The sequence below is a fragment of the Pinus tabuliformis genome, chromosome 6 (genome assembly GCF_031772625.1).
Source record: "Pinus tabuliformis cultivar Carrire ecotype Pingquan chromosome 6, CPIR1, whole genome shotgun sequence".
NCBI classification, from domain to species: domain Eukaryota; kingdom Viridiplantae; phylum Streptophyta; class Pinopsida; order Pinales; family Pinaceae; genus Pinus; species Pinus tabuliformis.
In genome coordinates, this window is record NC_142292.1 from 526,522,277 (window position 1) to 526,543,536 (window position 21,260).

The 21,260-nt window shown below is 37.6% G+C and overlaps 1 pseudogene; it reads left to right on the forward strand.

Annotated features, from left to right (window-relative positions):
- Positions 1-4,233: 4,233 nt before the first annotated feature.
- On the forward strand, positions 4,234-5,587 carry LOC149259611 (UBP1-associated protein 2B pseudogene; annotated as a pseudogene).
- Positions 5,588-21,260: the final 15,673 nt, after the last annotated feature.

Sequence of the window (21,260 nt, forward strand, 5' to 3'; positions counted from 1 at the left end):
AGAAAGTGAAAACCCTGAAGCCGATGGTAGCAGCGAAGCCGAAGTCGAGGAAGACGAAGAAGATATAGCCGTGGCAAAATAAGATGAAGAAAGTGAAAACTCTGAAGCCGATGGTAGCAACGAAGCCGAAGTCGAGGAAGACGAAGAAGACTTGAAGAAGCTGCTGAAGCCTTTCAGCAAGGAATAGCTGATGTACATCATCTCTGAGAACGCTAAAAAAAACCCGTAGCTTCTAGAAAATATTCGAAAACTCGCTGACAAGGATCTGGCGCACAGGAAAATCTTCGTCCATGGCCTCGGCTGGGACACTACGTCAGAGGCTTTGAAGTTCGTTTTCTCCCAATGCGGCGAACCAAGTCTGCTAGGGATGATCCCATCTAGGGCTGCAACAAATCTTTGTCAAGGGCTTAAGCATCTTCACATTGATCAGCTAGGTTCCATACCTCATATTGTTTCCATAAACCAAGGTCTTATCTCCAACACTAACCTCATAGATTCCATCAAACCCTAATAATAAATTTTCCTAGGGTTTTCTTCAAACCTTAGAATTCTTTTAGGTCTCCACCATCCTCTTCTTGCTTCCATCAAAGGTGTCATCATCAGAGTGATGTTCATGGCTTTTATTTAGCCCATCTTCGATACCATGTTGACTTTTCATAGGGCTACATTGTTCTTTTCTGTGGTAATTGCATTTCTTCATTTATACATTAAGTTCACCCCATATCAAACAGAAGTTCCATCAGATCACATCATTCTCCCGATCTATCTTTGCGTAGAGATAAGAGAAAGTGGTAGATCAAAAAGGTTGACTTCCTATTATTTCCCTCGCTATCAGATCCGGACGTAGATTTGTCTTTTGCATGCTTGGTAGATTTGTCCTCTACATGCTTGGATGATGATAGATATATATCGCTGGGAAGGGAAAGGTAAGGATCTTGAAATTGAAACCTTAGCGTTGTTGATAGGTTAGAATCAAGACCCTAATTTTCTTCAATTGGAAACCATGTGTCACAGATCATCAGCGCTTGATCCTTAGAGGCATTCCTGGCTTATTCTTCAGTCACGTCTTTTAGGCGACAAATTTTATATCCACAAAGATCTGCAAATCCGTAAACCCTCACTGCTCTGTAATTACCAGAATGCGCCATTACTCCCTCTCCCTTCAGAGCTCTTCAACCAATCTGTTCAAAATTATTAAATCTAAATAAATAAATATATATACATACATACATACATACATATAGATATAGATATAGATATATATATATATATATATATATATATATATATATATATATATATATACACTTTTTCATGGATATATGTTTTCTATTTCTCAATACGAGAGAGTTTACTGAAAATTATTGATAGGAAACAACATTGCAAGGGTTAATAAACCCATCTGCCAAGCATTGGTTGGAAAATTAGAAAGGAACTATCGTAATGAGGATAGCGCTGAAAGTAATAGTTGCATTCTCGACACATTTAACAACACTGCAAACACACACACAAAACATGATGTGGGGAGGTTAGTTAACATCCAAGATAACTCGATAATGAATCATATTTTTAAAATGTACACGATGAAGATTGAGGAAGAAACATTGCACTTCAAATCAAGCTCTCTCATTGAGATTAGAATGGAGCAGGCCAATGTAAGCAAGTTCATGGAAGACAATCTAAGCACCAATGAGACAAATCGAAAAGACATCAGGAATAAGGGCTCTCAATGCACAACGATCAACTACCTAAGAAAATAAAAACCACCTGGGAATGACCGAAGCAAAGGTCAATTACTCACTCTCAAAAGCCTAAGAAACAATGAGGGTATTGTTATTCTAAAATTTGACAAAGGAGGATCCATTGTTGTGATGAACAAGGAGGATTATGGCAGTTACAAAAAAACTTAAAGATAATCTTATTTCTTGGATTATCAAAGAAGTCAAAAGAGCCATCAAGGATTTCAATATTGACCAAGGATTAAAGAAGTGTCTTTTACTGACTAATGAGATTACCCTTAGGATTTATGGAGCTCCCAAAATTCAAAAGAATGGTACTCCTACAATACTCATAGTAAACATAATTGGATTTACCACATATGCATTAGCAAAATATGTAGCCAACTCCCTTGCCCCTCTTGGCAAAACTTACTCCTACATTAAAGACTCAAACCATTATGTGGAGCTCATCAAATGAAAAAGGATGGATCCAAAAGACAAGATTGTGAACTTCTATGTAACTCAACTATTCATAAAGATACCATTAAAAGAAGTTATTCAAGTAGTTATGGAGGTTACGAACCTTGAGACTACCAAACGTACTGCGAATTGTCTTCATTCTACGTTCTTCACTTCCAAGGTGAGTATTTCAAACATACAACAAGGGTGTCTATGGGGTCTCCATTATCCCCCTTAGTATCTAACCTTTTCATGGAGAAATTTGAGAAGAGCCTTGAAACCTACCCTCTTAAACTCAAATATTGGATAAGTTTCATTGATGACACTAGTGTGAATTGGCCGCATGGGGACTCTGAGCTAAACAACTTCCTGAAACACCTTAACATCATTTTAATGAAATTAAATTCACAATGGAGGGTGAGGAAATAATTGCATTCCATTCCTTGAGATTCTTCTAATAAGAAAAAGAGATGGATTGTTGGCCCACAAAGTATACAGAAAGAAGGCTCACACAGATAGCTACCTCCATGTCAATTCACATCAGTATTGTGCAATTTCTCCTACAAATCTATCGAAGTGCAAACATTCCCTCAAATTTTACATTCAAAAAATAGGTTTGCACCTCGAGAGATTTGATCCCTCTCGGCACTTGATAGATCCTGTGTTAAGATGGATCTATGATGGTTAATAATATCCATGGTAAAGCGAGAGTGAATATCAATTGTTAAGAAGCATATCGTTATAAAATATTTTGATTTTTAAGACAGGTTTTTGGCGATAATCACATCATAATTCATTTGTCGACGTGTTTCGAACCAACAAGTGTGGTTCATCGTCATGACAAGATGAAGAATCAGGTCGCATAGGTTAAATAGAGAGAAACATCATTCAAATGCCTAGAAAAAAATAGCTATAATTGACCACAGGGAATGGGTACAATTGACAAGGCAACATCTATATATGACTGGTCCAGGGATTAGGGAAATTTTAGTTAATTCATTAATTAATTAGTTAGATATATTTATTTATTTAATTTCATATGCACCTAAATATATCTAAATGAAAATTTTGAATTAGGAAGAATAAACCAAATAATTAATTACCCTCATTTTTCTTTACTAATAATAATAAAAATTAAATAAAGTCATAATAATATAGGGAACAAAATATTATGTTTATTCGATAAATAAGTAATTGGTTAATTTTATTATCGGTCCTATTTTTATATAACCAAATAGGAATAATATTCTAAAAAATAGATGATCCCATAATAGTTCTAAGCCATGAGGTGTTATGGTATGAACTAGAATAAATTAATAAATAAGGATTATTAATCACTAAATAAATTAGATAATTTTTTTATTCAAATTAATTATTTATATTAAATAAAGGAAAAATATTAAAAGAACAATAAGGATTAAACCTAATTGATAATCAATTAATTGTGAAATAAGTTATGGTTTTTGGGCATGTGGTATTGATAAGCGATGATATTGGCCCTAACAAAATCTATTCACAAGTTAATACAAAATCAAAATATAATAAATTAATTTTAAAATTACATTTTTATTATTAATTGAGTTGACATTTAAATGTTTACACAAACCAGACTTTATATTATTTCAACCTTTGTTATTTTTAAATTTCTTGTAGCCTACGTATAAGTGTTAAATATTTATACCTATTAGAAACTATTTATAACTTGACATTTACCCAACTCGATAAACAATCATTGTAAGCTATATATGTATGCGTAAAACTTCATTATAAAGGACAGTGGATTCTTTGGCTCGTTGTATTCGGTCAGAGATTTCTAGGGTTTTAAGGTGTTGTAAGATTTGAATTTTGAAGTGTTCATCGAAAGGGTGCGAGGCTGAATGATGTAAAACTTCATTATAAAAGACAGTGGATTCTTTGGCTGGTTATATTCGGTCAGAGATTTCTAGGGTTTTAAGGTGCTGTAAGATTAAGTGTTCATCGAAAGGGTGCGAGGCTGAGGAAGCAAAACAGATTGAGCTAGGACCGAGGAAGCAAGATAGTTTGAGCTAGGGCGGCAATGGCGAAGAAGAGGAAGGTGGAGGTGGAAGAAGAAGCACAAGAAGATATAGCCGTGACAAAAGAAGATGAAGAAAGTGAAAACCCTGAAGCCGATGGTAGCAGCGAAGCCGAAGTCGAGGAAGACGAAGAAGATATAGCCGTGGCAAAAGAAGATGAAGAAAGTGAAAACTCTGAAGCCGATGGTAGCAACGAAGCCGAAGTCGAGGAAGACGAAGAAGACTTGAAGAAGCTGCTGGAGCCTTTCAGCAAGGAACAGCTGATGTACATCATCTCTGAGAACGCTAAAAAAACGCGCAGCTTCTAGAAAATATTCGAAAACTCGCTGACAAGGATCCGGCGCACAGGAAAATCTTCGTGCATGGCCTCGGCTGGGACACTACGTCGGAGGCTTTGAAGTCCGTTTTCTCCCAATACGGCGAACTTGAAGAATGCACTGTCATCATGGACAAGAGCACCGGCAAATCGAAAGGTTACGGATTCGTGACATTTATGCACATGGAAGGTGCGCAGAAAGCCGTGAAGGAGCCCAGCAAGAAAATCGATAGCAGGATGATTGCTTGCCAGATGGCGTCCGCTGGCCCGGCGCCAGCGCACCCTCCCACCGAGACCACTGGGCGGAAAATCTATGTGAGCAACGTTCCGGCCGATATTGCGGCGGAGAAATTGTTGAACTTTTTTTCGAAATACGGGGAAGTAGAGGAAGGGCCGTTAGGGTTTGATAAGCAGACGGGAAAGTCCAGAGGTTTTGCACTTTTCATTTACAAGACGGTTGAGGGTGCTAAGAAAGCTTTGGAGGAGCCGAACAAAAGTATAGAAGGTCATTCCATGAACTGCAAACGGGCAGCACAGGGTAGCAAGCAGAGGAGCACGCATACCCCTGTTACTGGCACTCTACACCCCAATGACCTGGCGCTCACCCACGGCGCGGGTTCGATACTGGCCGGGGCAGCACAGGGTGTTCTTGTCAGCTCATTGCCTTTTAATCAGGGCGGTGCTCCCGGGTTCAGTCAGGCGTTTAATGCTATTTTGGCCGGTCAGAATCAGATCTTTCCTCGGCTGAATCATTCGCTTTCTTCATTCAATCCACCTTCGCTGTCGCAGGCGCCTGCGATTTCGCCATCTTATCAGAACTCGCTTGGATCAGTAGGGTCGTATGGAGGGCACCCGAGCTTGGGGGGTTATGGGTTTCAGCATGGCGGTGCTGGCAGTGTTAATCCCGTTGTTCTTGGGGATTATGGTACAGCTCTACAAGGTTTGAATGCATATCAGAGTTCCCAGCTTGGGCAGTATCAGTATCATCGCAGTCGGGCGCTGGTTCTTTAGGTGGAATGCCTCCTTATTTACCACGTTAGATGCATTTCCAAAGGAGATGGCGCTGATACAATGTTGAAGATGTATTTTGTATGGGCTCATTTGCCTGGGATTCATTGATATTGGCCAGTCATCATCTTTGTTTATTAGGTTTTGCTTAACAAACTCTTGACTTTTTCAAGCAGCTGATGGTGAAGTTCGTCTAAGTTTGCTATGCCTAACAAGAATTTTGACTTTTTTAATATAGCTTCATCGATGAATATATATATATATATAGATATATATATTAAACTGCACTCTACATGGTACAATTTTTTTTTTAACTATGGATTCGTATTCAGGTGGGAATGGGAAGTTTCCGCTTCTCTTTAGTGTTTTTCTTAACTCTCTTAGAAAGTTATTACAAAACTTAGTTCATTGGTTAAACGCTAATGGGATTGGAAATGTATCTTTTGGTTTTGTTGTTTTCGTGGCTTTGTGGTTTTTACATTAGGTTATAATTTAGGTTATATATATCGATAGTTGGGATCGGAAATGTATCTTTTGGTTTTGTTGTTGGTGTGGTTGTGTGGTTTTTACATTAGGTTATAATTTAGTGTTTGAGATGACATTGTATGTTAGTGTATATTTATTTAGTTTTAGATATGTCAAATTAGAGTGAAAAGAGATTTGATTTCTTTTAGCGACCAATCACAGTTAATTGGATCCAAGATGGGATTTACACTTTTCAATTTGATTTCATTTACAATATTTTGTAATCTCCAATTTGAATTCAAATATAACATCTAGTTTTTTTCCTCAGGAAAAATCGCAATTTTATTAAAAGGAAATAAACAAAATTACATATAGTAGATGCTCAAGGCATATGCATAATAGCAGGCCTTGTTGACCAAGATTAATAAGAACTCATCAGAGAGTTAACCTATTATTTCTAATCTTTCTCTTTTTCCACTTTTCTTGAACCACTAGAGTTGGGTGTGGATGATACAACAGACTTTTCTGATTCGTTTATATTTGTCAATATTTCTTTGTCTGAGTCCAAGCTTTATGATGCATTGTTTTGTTTGGTACCAATAGTTTCTTTTTTGGAAGTGGTCATCATAATTTGTTGTTGTTGTTCAATAAATTGGAACTAATGCAGTGTTGAGTTTTGATGTGTCCTTCATCTTGAGGATTCGATGCATTGTTGTTTGTGGTGTTTTTTGTAGTTTCTTCTTCTTCTATTTCAACTGCCTTTGGATTAGAAAACTCTCATCCTTTTGGCTTTTGTGGTTGTCTCTTTTTTCTGTTTTGAGGATAGGCATTTTGAAGATGACCAGTTTGAATACATAGACGACATTTGAAGGTCATATTCTCATATTCAAGAGGTTACGACCACTACTGATTGTTGTAATATAACATGATGTAATCTGGTAATCCTTTACTAAGGTCAATCTCCACACAGATTCTGGCAAAGGTGAAGGTATTCTTTGTGAGTTCATTTACATCTACTTTTATAAATTTCCAAGGGCATTCCCAATGCTTGCTAATACTTTATGATGCTAGAAATGCAAAGGTAGATTATGTAACCATATACATACTAGAATTTTGGAAACCACCGTGGTAATTTCATCGAAATCTGGAAACCACGGTGTTATGAAGACGCCTGCATTACCCCAAAACGATGGTCCCTCATGTAATGCATACTCCCTATGTTTTGCAGTGTTGAATTTGACGATAAAGAAACCCTTTGAGCATAAGTGGATGTAACAATTTTTTGTCCATGTGGAAACGATACATTGATGTAGGGCTTCCGATTTGGGCAAGAACCCATTGAATCTGTATATCACACCTTTAGAAGGAAATTCATTATGGATCTCACTTACCTCAGGCACTGTAATACTTTCCCTGAATAAATAAAATTTTGAAAACTGACTGGTATACCCATCTTGTCTTGAATAAGTTGTTTGAGAGATTTTATCCCCTCCCCACACCCAATATTTAACCAGAATCATTTCCCACCAACTTAAGTTATGTTAGGATAGTCTATGTTATGCTAGAGTAGGTTGGGTTAGACTAGGTTAGAGTAGGTTATGCTAGGTTAGAGTAGGTTTGTCTAATCTAGGCCAAGATAAGAAAGAGTAGGTTGGAATAAGCTAGGCCAACTGGGCTATAGTAGGTTATACTACGATAGGATAGGGTAGGCTAGGCTATGATACGCTAAGTTAAGCTACATTAGGCTAGAGTAAGCTAGGACAGCTTAGTCTAGGCTAGCCTAGAGTATGATAATCTAGGGTAGGCCAAGATTGGTTAATAGGTAGAGTAGGCTAGCATAGGCAAGAGTAGGTTAGGCTAGAGTGTGCAAGGGTAGGTTATAGCAAACTAGGCTATAGTAGGTGAGAATAGTGTACGTTAGGCAATGCTAGGCTAAAAATAGGATAGAGTAGCTTAAGCTAGGTAAGAGTAGCAGAAAAAAAGTTCCAAATTGTCAAATATGTTGTAGCAACTATTATGCTCATTGAACCACCAAGAAAAGAAACTTCACCAAGAAAAAATGCTTTGGTCAAGATTTGTGAAGGAATTCATGAACCTTCTTTGCCATAAGTGGCACCTTCCAAAATCACTAGTATAAATAGTCCAAACATATAAATGGTGCACACATACACAACGCAAATTAGTTTTGCAAATTTTGATGTGACCTTTTCATGCATGATATTCATACGATGGTGCAATTTACTTCTACAACTGGTAATTAATGATACCATCGAAAAAAAATCCTGGCAAACATTTAGTAGAACCATACCAATCTTCATTTCTTCCCAAAGAACCAACAAACAAAGAGGTTGCAAATGATTTTGATTGGGATTCACAATCTCTTCATTGTACAAGAATGAACACCTTTCAAAAATGGAATGGAGGACTATCAAAGGAAGCTCAACTAATATTGGTTCTATTTGTCTTGTTATTGTTATTTTACCTCGTTATCAACAACTAAAGAAAGGATATCTAATGATCTCAAGAATTTCTATCAGGTCAACAAAGACCACCGCATTTGTTAACCAACTCCCTCACCAATTTATCCTATGGACATCGTATCACCGAACTGTCTGACATGTGGCTTTGTCTACCATGTACTCAAACTCTCTGGAATTATCGTACCCACACATATCTGATTAAACCTTTGGACATATTCCTGTCGGCACTGTGGTATGGAACGTGGCATACCATCCAACCATGGGCTCCATTCAACATATAAGATTTGTGTTGAAAATAACATTGACCTGGCATAGGCCAAGTAATAACGTGGCCATATGCCACCAAATCAACCTTTTTCCAAAATTTTCGTCATGGGCTGTCACATATGTTGTGTGACATCTCATAGCAGAGAAGTGCAAATAAAGGGCAGAGTTGCAGGTCATTGTTCAAGAAGAGTAAGAAGAGGAGATTTTTCGTCTTTGTAATTGAATACCTGATTCTACATAAAAAAATCAATACCTTGATATTAGAATCAATTTCATCTTCTTGAGATTTTGGTTTACAAAAACTTTTCTCCATGGAAACCACTTTCCAAAGAGTACTAAGCCAAAGAAAAGTTCAAAGGAAGAGTGGTAAGATGAAATTATTTAAATTTCATGATTAATATTTCTTATGAGCATAAAATGTTCAATGTGCTCAAGTATTTCCCATTTTAAATTGTGAATAGAAATTTATTTATGAGAGAATCCACGTCATAAATAGTTTCCTAATATCAAGTTGGAAGGTCAGATTTCCATGGGATTGTTTCGCTTAATAATGTGGATAAGGGAAGAGTTTGGTGGAGTTGAGAGATTTTCTCATTAAGAATTTCATAGGTTACTCTTTTTATGGATCAAGAGATTTATTCTCTCCTTGCAATTTGGATCTAGGGAGATATTCTCTCCCTTGTTTATGGATCTCAAAATGTTGTAAATTCTCTTATGTACTCTTTGTTTGTTGGAGAGATTTTTTAAAGGGAGAGAGTTTTCTTGAGAGCTTGTTCATAGTTTTTGGAGAGCTTGTTTGAAAGAGTCTTGTTTAGAGGGTTTTTGGAAGAAACTTTTGTTTACAGAGCCTTGAGAGCTCAAGAGAGGATGTTTTTCTTAGAAATGTATGCATTGTATTGGCCTTGAAATCTCTAGTAGTAGAAGGCAGTTGTGGGATTTAATCCTTTTTGTAAATCATTGTAGACATTCCTCTTTAAAGAAAGACAATAAAGTGATTCAACCTTTCCAAGCAAATTCAGAGATGCAACCCAGTGGAGGGAGTGAACTTTGTTATCAACTATGTCATGATGCTTCATGTTTTCTCTTATTCATGTCTTGTTTATGTTTTGATTGAGCCTCTTAAGTTACAGTTTTATGTGATTTTCTTATGTGAACCTCTTAAGCCCTTATGATCAAGTAAATAGTCTTTTTCACAAGTTTTTATGCTCTACAATTTTTAAATCATTTGCCTCTTGCAAGGGCGACGCCATCATCTTTTGGAGAACTATTCATCTATAATTTTCTAAGTTAACACAAATATTTCGTGGGTTCGTAGTTCAACTATAGTTTGTTGTGTTAGCTTGCAAGTTGTGAATTACTATCTCCATGCTAAGTAGGAAGAGCCTTCCTCTTTAGGGCGGATCGTTGTGTTAGTAAGGTGATGTAGAAGTGTGTTTTTATTCCCTTAAAATTATATTTAATATTGTTTAGTTGTCACTCTTACGAAATCTTGTCGATGTGTTGCAGTTACTGACTATTGATTAAATTGTAGAGTATTTGATGTTGACTACTTGTGTCACAACCAACATCCTTGATCGATCCCTTTCTTGATCGTGTGTTGTATTCAATTATTGCAACATTTTTCTAAGTTATTGTTGAAACATAATATTAGATAGATTGTTGTTATACCTATTACACTATGTTGCATAGTCAATGATTTAATGAGTTTGTTGATTGTGTGCAATTGTATTTGTGCGGTTTATTCAGCTATTTCCTAGAGTTCAATTTTTTTTTCTTGCAAGTATGATTGTTAACATTGAGTGATGTTTAGTATGCAAGAGTGATTTCAATTTTAGAACTTTGTTGAGTGATTGAATTACTTGAGGATTTGAAAGTGATGAATTCATTGTGTAAAGAGTGAAGAGTTACAAAAACTTGTGTTTTGATAAATTACCATGATATTGAAGAGATTTCATTATTGATCAATATTAGTTATTAATTTCAACTTGCATAGATTTTGAACAATAACCTTGAAATAAAAAGACCGAACCTGGTAGAAAATCTATGTGTGTGTAATCAATTGGTTCTAATGAAAAGATAATTGATTTTCCCAACAACAGTTATGACGATCAACCACCATTAGTTGGTCCCATGAACATGGAACCTAGCCATGAAGAATTTCCCCTCCATTACTACCATTATCAAAAGAAAACCTATGAATTGAAGGGTTGAACAAGGGCATGTCACCTCCCATTAGGGGATAGAAGCACCTAATATTTTTTACCATCTATAAATATCTAACACATGTAGGGAACACCTTTATGGGACATGCTCTAGTTAGATATTAGAAGTTCATCGCAGTTTGAAGTATTATTATTCCATTAACAATTAAGTATGGTCCATTATGATGCATCTATGGTTATTGTCCCTAATGATTGGTATCTTATGCTTGATCTTGGAATGGTTTTTCCAAGTGGTCCTTCACATAGCATTAGAGGCCTTGAGGGCACTTTTCATGCCTCCACTACACATTATGCCTTGAAGCTGCAGTGCTTCCCCTCCATACCAAAGCGTTGGGCACTTTGATAACTCTAATAGATTATTAACACCTCAAAGCACCCATATATTTTGAAACTCTAAGATTTTCTAGCTTGGTGTTAGATATTATTAATGTTGTAATATTTTATGGCATAATTTTTTTATTATGAGTTATTAGGTTGTCTTATAACCCACTACATTGATTCATACTCAAATTTCAACTTTACTGTTAATACCAGAAAATCATACACATATTTATACAATCCAAAAGACGCCCAAAGTCATCCAGAAGAACATATAAGTTAAGGTTTTCCAACTGAAGACATTATGAAGTTCAAATAAATTAATTTTTCCTACGTTCTTATATATGAAATTGGATTGTGCAGCTTATCCTCACGAATAAATTACAATTGTGTGGCAATTCCTATGAAATTTGTGTGGTTGAAGAAAAGGCCGACTCAACAAATTAGGGACCACTTCCCACACTGGAAGATGATTCCTTGACATGTTCCATTCAAGGATAGTTGAATTCGACTTGCCCTAGAGATATGCATACCTCAAAGGAATTTTGTTGTCCTACTCATAAATCATTTTAATTCATGAACCAAGAGAGGGAAGAGAGATTTAAATATATATATGTGTGTGTGTGTGTGTGTGTGTGTGTGTGTGTGTGTGTGTGTGTGTGTGTGTGTGTGTGTGTGTGTGTGTGTGTATAAACAGTTCATGGGAGAACCAAAGAGAAGGCAATGTTATGCTAGAAAAAATGTTATGAGAGCAATCCTTCATTTCATTGTTGAAGCAGAAGAAGTAGAGCATTATTGTGTTGGAAAATTTGCTTCTTAGCAGTCCATACTTCTAGTGTGGAGAGGATTTCACCATTAACAAAGCCCTGATACTTCTTTGATAGAGAGGGGAAGCTTGCAAAGAGAATGAGGAAAGGAACCTCCTAGATGAGGATTTTTGAGCACCATAGCCTAAAGAAATCTCTTCAAGTGTTTAGTATGCATCTATTGTATTCATCTTCCACCACCGGCAGTCAGTAAAGGGAGCCATTTTCCATAATTTTGTTGACTTGTTTGCTTCATTAAGCATCATTTATGCGTTTAACTCTTTGTTTTAGTTTATGTTTTAACTCTTTGTTTTAGTTTATGTTTGCATATGAATTATTCTCACCATTTGCAATGCTTTGTTTCTTCATGCTTGTCCACTCACAACAACCAAATTGCTTGTATTCCTTTGCAAGGAACAACCAACTACTAAGGAGGTGTATTTTGGTACCCCATTGCTAGCAAAACACTACTACAGTAATTAACGACTCCACTAGTTTCTTTTCTTTTCTAACAGTTGTGTTTGCAAGACCCTCTCTCTGGACTATCACCTCATTAGGCGTGCAACATCTTTCTGTAACTTTTGCAGGACCTATGGTAGTTCTTGTCAACCAAAAATCTTGACGTGCACAGTGAAACTTGTGGAGTTTAGAAAAAGCATAAATATCATTGTTACCAACCAAAGCATTTATTTTTATTCATTTTTGGGACTAGTATTAAGTGTTATTATATAAATTAAGTAATATTTTCTTCCCTTGCATCTCCTAGACGAACCTAGGATTACATATGAAAACTTTCTTAAAGCACTTAAGTTTCCATCTCCCTTTGTTGAAACTCACATAGTGTAATAGGAAAAAGAGTAAGTGGCCCATTATCCACACATTATTTCTTTTTCATGCAAGGAATAATAAAAAATTAGTGTAATTAGGAGGATATTGAAAAATATCATCGCATATCCACATCTTATCACATGTTGATGTTCACTTGCCCACTTACAAGCAATTACACATCACACTATAAGATTCTATAAGCTTTGTATAATAAGGCATCCGGTTTTCGGTGCTTTTTGTACTTAGCTTGTTTTGGCTTACATATCACACCTTAAGAAAGGAAAGACTCTTAAAAGCAACCATAACTTGAACCAACTAAATTCCCCACAAGGGCCACAAAACAATTAATAGTTTAGGTTAGACCATTGGGGGTAGGCATTCCATAAGCCGCCATGGTCATGTTACATATTTGAAACATAGAAGTTGACTTGTAGGGTTCTTAAAATCCTTCAATCATCCCACGGAATAGAATATCTGAGCATGGCAGAGACTCGATTCATAGGGGGTTCGACTTAGGTCCAGCGCGTACGTTACTATTTGGGGTTGCTCGACCTGTCTAGTGCTCGGTATTGGTAATTGACTACCAAGAATGAAAAGACTCAAATACTCACATGGGACAAAGGTACTTTAGTGGCCAAAATCTAGGGCATCCATCCCTATAGGTGGAGGTGTGAACATATCTCTGCAAGGTGCAGTTACTTTGAGAGTGGCAAGGATGAATGGGTATTTATAGGATCTTTTATCATATGCAAAAACAAATGCAAACCATTTGTTTTATTGATCACATAATCTAAGTTAGAGGGAAAGTAATCATTTTATTTGTAACAGACCTGGTGAAAATTCCATGTAATAAAAGTTAAAAACAATAACCACAGATGATGGGACACTTATTTTGAGTTGAATATTGGGAAAAATCAACGTGATTGGGATCACTTGTGATTGTTTATGGCTAAGGAAATTGACGAAGGCAATGGATAAGGCTTTGGAAAGGAAAAATGGCATTTTGGGACATTTATTTATGAAAATAATGGAAATTAGGAGAAGATGAGCAGAATCAATGTGATTGGGATCACTTGTGATTGTTTATGGCTAAGGAAATTGGCAAAGGCAATGGATAAGGCTTTGGAAAGGGAAAATGGAATTTTGGAACATTTATTTATGAAAATAATGGAAATTAGGAGAAGAGGGAGGTGAAAGGTCACAGTTTGCATGTGAGGAGGAAAATGAAGTAAAATAATGGAAAATGAAGAAAATAGAGGCCTCATTCATAAAAAGACTTCATAGCATTAGTTGGTAACATTTTGTCAGTTCAATGTTGGAGATCTCTTCTATTGTCTCTCTCTCATACTCTTGAAGACTTATATTTTTCTTGGAGCACTCTTAGAGGGTGTGGCATACTTGGATTTTTGGAGCAAGAAGGCGAAGGAAGAGTAGGAACATGCAAGAAGACGTCAGGCTTAGCAATTACATCATATTTTCTTGCATGTATTTTTCCTTCACTAGTTTTGGCATGCATGGCACATGTATGCGGTTTCTTGGCTGTGATCTGTCATTGGCATGGAGGATTTCCTAGATTGACAGTGGATTGTCTAGACTTGTAATTTCCTAGATAGCCATGGTGATTGTGGTTTACTTTCATTGTTTGTTTTTGGTTGGTTCTCATGTTTCCTTAGCTTGGGTTGAGTTACTAGTTCCTGGAGCCTTAGTTGGACAAATGCTCTGGAGCCATCTAATAGCTTGGGTTGAGTTACTAGTCCCATAGCCTTGGTTGGACAAATGCTCTAGAGCCCTTGGTGGGTTGAGTTACTAGTCCTAGATCCTTAGCTGGACAAATACTCTATAGCCCAGCGGCAATTGTGGGTTGAGTTATTAGTCCTAGAGCCTTGGTTGGAACAAGCGATATGGAGCCCTGGATGGCTCAGATAAAGACCGATCGGATGATGGTTTTGTGATGTGTAACCGTGAGGTGGAATTACTGTTTGATGGGTTGAGGTGGATGACCTCTAGAAGCCCTGGATGAGTTTTGATTGATGTGTTCAATGAGATTCAAAATTCATGCTTGGAATATGGCAAGAGGGTGAATGGTTGAAGAGAGATTTGGCTCAACCATTCTACGGTCAGGTGGAACATGGAAGTCCCATCCTGGGTTTGTATTTTGCACCATTAATGAAAGGTTATTTCTCCTTGTATTTTTATGAGCATTTTGATGGATTGTATGTGGTCTATATGGTTGTAATTTCATGAGTATTTATGTCCCTATTATGTTGTTTATGTATGTTTTTTATGACAGCAGCCATGTATGGCTCTCATCATGTTTTTACTTGTAATTGAATGATCAATGTATCTATGACCTAATGGATGGAATGGCAGTTGATCAGAGCTCAAAATTTTCCAAAAAATGAAAGTGTCATAATCCTAATAATATTAGCTTCAAATCGAAGAGCTCATCATTCTCAATCCAACGGTGTGAACAACACTCAAATCTGAGCTCTTATGCAGAAGTTAGAGCAAGTAAAAGTTCAGGGTTGACTGGATGACATGGCAAAGGTCCCAGCGAATCAGGAGGTGCCAAGTGGCAGGTTTCCATTGGCCCCCATAAATCGCATATGGGATGTGGACAAGTACTAAAGAATTGGCCCCCAGCACAGAGCAGGTTGTGATGTGATGCGATCGCAATTGCATATCACTTAATGATTAGAAACGGCCCTGGCGTAGAGTAGGTTGTAATGTGATGCGATTGCAATTGCATATCGCATAACGATTAGAAACAGCCCCCAATGAAGCCCAATTGTGATGAAATTTATTGCATATTGCAAACGCAAAAAATGATTATGATTTGCGATATGGTTCTGGCAGTGATCACCGATAGCGAAATGCGATGAGTTCTGATTTCGATAAGTCCCAAATGTAGAATTTTCTCTAGCGTCGTGGAACCATAGCCTTAACTACCGAACCACCACTCTACATGTGACCACTCAGGCCTTAACTGCGAGATAGGTGTGAATGATGGCGAAACGCTGATTTTGGAAGAACTACCAGTTTTAACTGTGGATATGAATTTAACTAGTAATAAGCAAAATTTGGAGGAGAAAATTGTGGAGAGACAGACAAAATTCATAACTAAGGGAATTTTTGACCAAATGAGTTGCAAAAGGAGGCTATATTTCCATTTTTAGGCATTTTGAACTCATTAGAATAGGTTTCAAGAGAAAAGGAGCAATTCTAGACAGGCTTTTCGCAAATTGAAGCCTATGGTTGCTCTGGTCAACCAAAGTGTTGATTCAGTTTATGCAAGAGTTTGAAGATGGAGATGACCTTGCAGAGGTCTTCCAACCTCCATGTTCTTTTCCATTACAGCTTTTTTGTAGCTTTATTTCTTCTTTTATCTATATGTGTATGGAGAAAGAAAATTATTTAAGTACTTCAAGTGGATTTTAGTATTTTTTATGTTCCTGGAAGTTGGAATATGGGCTCTTGGTGTAAGATGCCTGTGTTTGCTGAAGATTTACATGTTTAATTGTAGGTTAACATGTGTATGGAGTGAGAACTTTTGTAGGAAGTTGCTTCTTTGAAGGAGAAACAAGCCATTCCATTTCAGTAGATTATGTACTCTTCCTTTCTTGATATTGAGCATAATGAGAAGGGGTCATGCCTTTAGAGATGATCCAAGGAGATGTAGCCCAGGAGGGGTGAAATCCTTTACCAATGGTTGGTTCATTAATTTTTGATGCATGCTTACATTCAGTGTTTTAAATTCATGTTTTAAGTTTTCTTCATGAAACTAACTTAAGTAAAAAAACATAAAATTCATGCTTTTACTTGCTATTTTGGAGTCGAACCTGAAGCACATTTTTATATTCTAATGAGGGGAATTAGCACAACATTACTATTCTATCCAAATTTAGATCAACGGTTTATGTGTTGATGCATTAATGGTTCTTAGCAATTCTCATCTAAGTATGAGACTCCTATGCTCAAAACTGTTAAATACACCTGTAGATTACACATTTGCAATATGTTTGAAGAAATGTCTGTCATGGCTAGTAGGGGTCCAATCAAGTTCTGGAACAAGTATTTTCTTCTTTCGTAATGTCATTTCCCTATTATTTTATTGATTTGAAGAGATGGTTCATTTCTAGGCAGTGACCTAATCTCTGGGCCTCAAAAAGTGTCTCAAATCTTGGAGTTGTTAGCATAGCACTAACAATTTTTGTCTCTAGTCGTTGGCAAGCAAGCTTGTGAGAGCGACTTTGGGTTGATGGTCGCACTCATGCCTATAACATGGGAGTGAGTGAGCCTTAAATTGTCCAAAATCTCAGTGGGACCCTAAGGCAAGTTGTCTAAAGTATTGGATCGGTTCCTGAGGGTCCTGTAGTTTATAATTAATGTTTGTATGGTGTGTTTTTGTTGGTTCCACTTCCTTAACGTGACTTAGGAGGTCGAATCATATCATAGTGACCTCTCATCACATGTTTACCTTGGCTAGCCGGTTGCTTGGGTAGATGTGGGAGGAGGGTGTTGCAGAGTGGTATCAAAGCATGGTTCACCACTCGGACTAGATGGGCTATGTGCTGATCATGCACGCATGTTAGTTGCATGTGTGGCTCTCACCCTTGCATTCCATGTTGTTATCGGGAATAGTGTCTATGCAGAGCTGCTAATCCCACTAAGGCTGGTTGCTACCTTAGAAACAAACACACTAAAAACTACTTTCATTTTCCTTTATGAGAAATAGATAAGAGAAGAATAAGGAGACCAACCTCTGTCTTGCGCTTGGTTCCTTGCTCGATTCCTCTCTCTTCTGGTAGGTCTTTGCCACTCGCTTCCTTGTCTACCCAGCTTCAAAGAGTACCTGTAGAATCAAAGCAGCATAACACTATCCAAGAACATAGATCTATTATCGTAAACAATATAGGATCAGATGTACGATGACCACACAAATGTATAAATCATCAATCATACAAGAATGTGGAGGAAAACTTGAATAGCTTTATTGATAATCAAGAAAGAGCAAAGAGGATTACAACCAATTGTTCTAACCCAGCATCATCCTCTCAGCAATAAAGCCCTTCTTCACCTCATGAAAAGCTTAGATCACCCAACACTATGATTTTGCACCAAGAAACCAACAGCACTTCCTTACAAGATACAAAATTCCAGCCTCTGGATCTCTGGGATGAGGGATCCATATATAGATGTCTGCAAGGGAGGTGAGTCAGATTTTGAGATTTGATTAGTGTCTTCCCTCTGATAGTTCTTGATTCCACTTGGAGATTGATGATATCTTACTCATCCCTGGTCGAATTCAGAGAGGCAAGTGTCACAGGAGAAGTTTCTGGAAGATTCCATGCTTCTCCACCTTACGGATTGACCCTGCCATTTGTCCCTTCTCACCCATCGCACCCCATAGAAGGGCTTTTTGACATGCATCGCACCTACTGTGTGTATTTAGGTGGGACGCAATGCACTTTGCCTATGGAGCAGGTGAAATGGTCCAGTTTTGACCGGTTCTGAGTAGTTTTTCATGGAGAACTTCTGGGAGATGTTGTAATTAGTTGACCTTGTTCTTTTAGGGGTTGGAACAACACCTTTAGGGAATTAGGAGCCCTTGGTTTATCGACATTTATGCTTGGGGTTGCAGTGCCCAAAAATGTCTATAACAGTTGCCCCCTAAAGCATGAGGTCGTTAATATTTTTGATGTTGGGTGAAATGCTTTATCATGAGGATCCGAAGTTTTTTCGAGCTGGAAGGCGACCTATAATAAGATACAATACAATACATTATCTTCATATTATTTTCATGATCTAGATGAGGCAGGCATTCCCATGCTCAACTTTATAAATTCATTTTCATGTACATAGGACAGACAATCGTCTGAGTGTAGACTGATGATTCTGGTAGAGCCATCATCCCTTGGATTGGATGATTATCTGTGCAGCAATGATGTACATTTGATGTCTTTATTTTCCTGAATATATATCGCAGCCCGGATGGATGAAACTAGATCCGGGGTCTTCAATCTCGTTCAATCTTCACTCAAAGTACAAGTCGATCCATGTGAGAGATGTTCTGGAGTCGAACATGGAAAGACATCGCTTGATTACTAGCCAATGATGTAAGTTGTTAACAGGCGCGAGAGGAATCACCGATAATGATAATGATCCTCAAGGTACTACAGTACAATTCACGTGGTGTGAATAAAGGACTTGGCGTCAAACACCACGCAAAATATTTCGGTCGAAGGCCATTGATGTAAACCTGTTGCCGGAAGTGAGAAACTTGCCATTGAGGCATGCAAGCTTCAAAGTACTGAAAGGGTTGTTCCTAGATCGATTTCTTGGATAATGAGTTGATGTCGACAAGAAGCGATCTGTCATAGGAGGGCCTTAGTGAATCCCACATCAATGACACAGAACAGAGCAAATGATTTTAATGGAGGTGAAAACAATCTGGTGACATACGGTTCAGGGTGGCGGTCATGAAAGAATGGAGCGAAAATTTATTATAGTGGGTGAGACACAGGTGAATTCTCTGAGCGACTTCTCTTAAACATATCGGCGACACTGACATGATGGATTGGTAGCATTAACCCCAAATGTGCATGGTGTGATGTAACCATGGTGATGTGACTAGTGAATGGAACAACCCAACCCGACTTGGATGCAGAGTGAAAGTGTCATGTTCAAGAGTGACTTGCTACCAACAAAGTTTCTTCAATTTTTCTTCCCAATTTTTCCCTAGTCATTGCTGACCAGTACCTCTTTATTTTTGTCAAGCTTGAGGAGGATAACATATGCTTGTTCTATAATTTTCCCTTCGAGCAAATAATCGCTATGTTTAACGAGCCTAGCGATAGTGAAACTCGTTCTTGTCTTGTTATGGACAAGTTTGTCGCTATTAGGTTTTAACGAGTTTAATGACAAAGATAACTCAGTCCTTTTCAATTTTAGAGAGTCTGAAAAGCGAAGTAAAGGAAACTCCAAAAATCATTTTTCGTCATCTAATCCCTTAAGTCTGAAAAAGTATAAAATAATACAAAAGGGATGAATTTCCGGTAATTTTAACAAGCCGAACAAAACAAGCGCTCGATCTTTTTGTGTAATAATCCCTCAGGTCCAAAAAGATTAAAATATAAAGGAGGGATAGCACTTCCAGTCACTTTAACGAGCTGGAGAGGCTAATGGCTCAGCAATATTTTAATATTTTACGAGTCAGTTGAAAAGAGCTTAAAGGAGACTCGTTTTTTTGAGGAACGAGTGATAGATTCAGGTAGCAGCTGATTCCAGGTAAGGTTTGGAATTTTCCAATCATGGCAGTGTCACAAGGATGGCTAACAAGATCACTCTTCGCAGCTGTTCCTCAAAAGGGGTAAACAATCAAGTGGAGGTGAATGATCGGCCAATACAAAGTGGAGGTGATGATGAGAACACGACCAAGGATTCAAAGGCTAAAGTAATACATTCACGATGGTTATTTACCGAAAATTGGTTCATTTTTTAATGAGCTTAAACGTTGGGGGAAACACTTGCTCACTGCTTATGTTTATTTTTTAACGAGCTTGAATTCCGCGTTAAAACTGCTCGATGCGGGTTTATTTTTTAATGAGCTTTAACCCTGCGGTATCACTGCTCGATAAGTTTGCATGCCCCCAGCATAATAACGCAAATCGAGGTGCATGCCCCCCAAGCTTCATTGCATTCATCTCGGTGGTTGGAATGAAGGTTTACCTTCGAGATCTTCGAAAGACTCGACTTTGATTTTACGATATCGTAATCAAAGACTCGATTTGGAATGGGAGTCATTTCATTTTTTAATGAGGTTGACACAGTAAAAGAACTATCCTCATGACTCCTTGTTTCATTTTTTAACGAGGTCGACACGAGATAAGAACCATCCTCGAAATCCATGGTATTTACAGTATTTGATAGAAACTCAAAAACTGAAGGATGATTAAGGTTGCTGGAATAATCTTCATGGTAATCCGGAAGATGGGAGTGATGGTGGTAATCTTCCCATGGTGCCTCTCCTATCATCATTGATTGAATGATTCCTTCGTCTATAGAATGTACATGCGACCAAGGATCTGAAGAGGTGCCATATTCCTTAGACCTATTTATCCAAACACTCGATGAGCGTTGATTTGGGTTTGCCCCCCAGGCCAAGAAAATTGATTGCTACAATATTTCTAAAATGGCGATGATCCATGCTGACAAAATGTTTAGGAATCTTCTGAATCCATTAGATATAGAAGATTTCATATTGTAGGTTTCCACTGTGGCCACTTCCGCCAGATTACTTTGAGGCGATAGGGAAAAAGT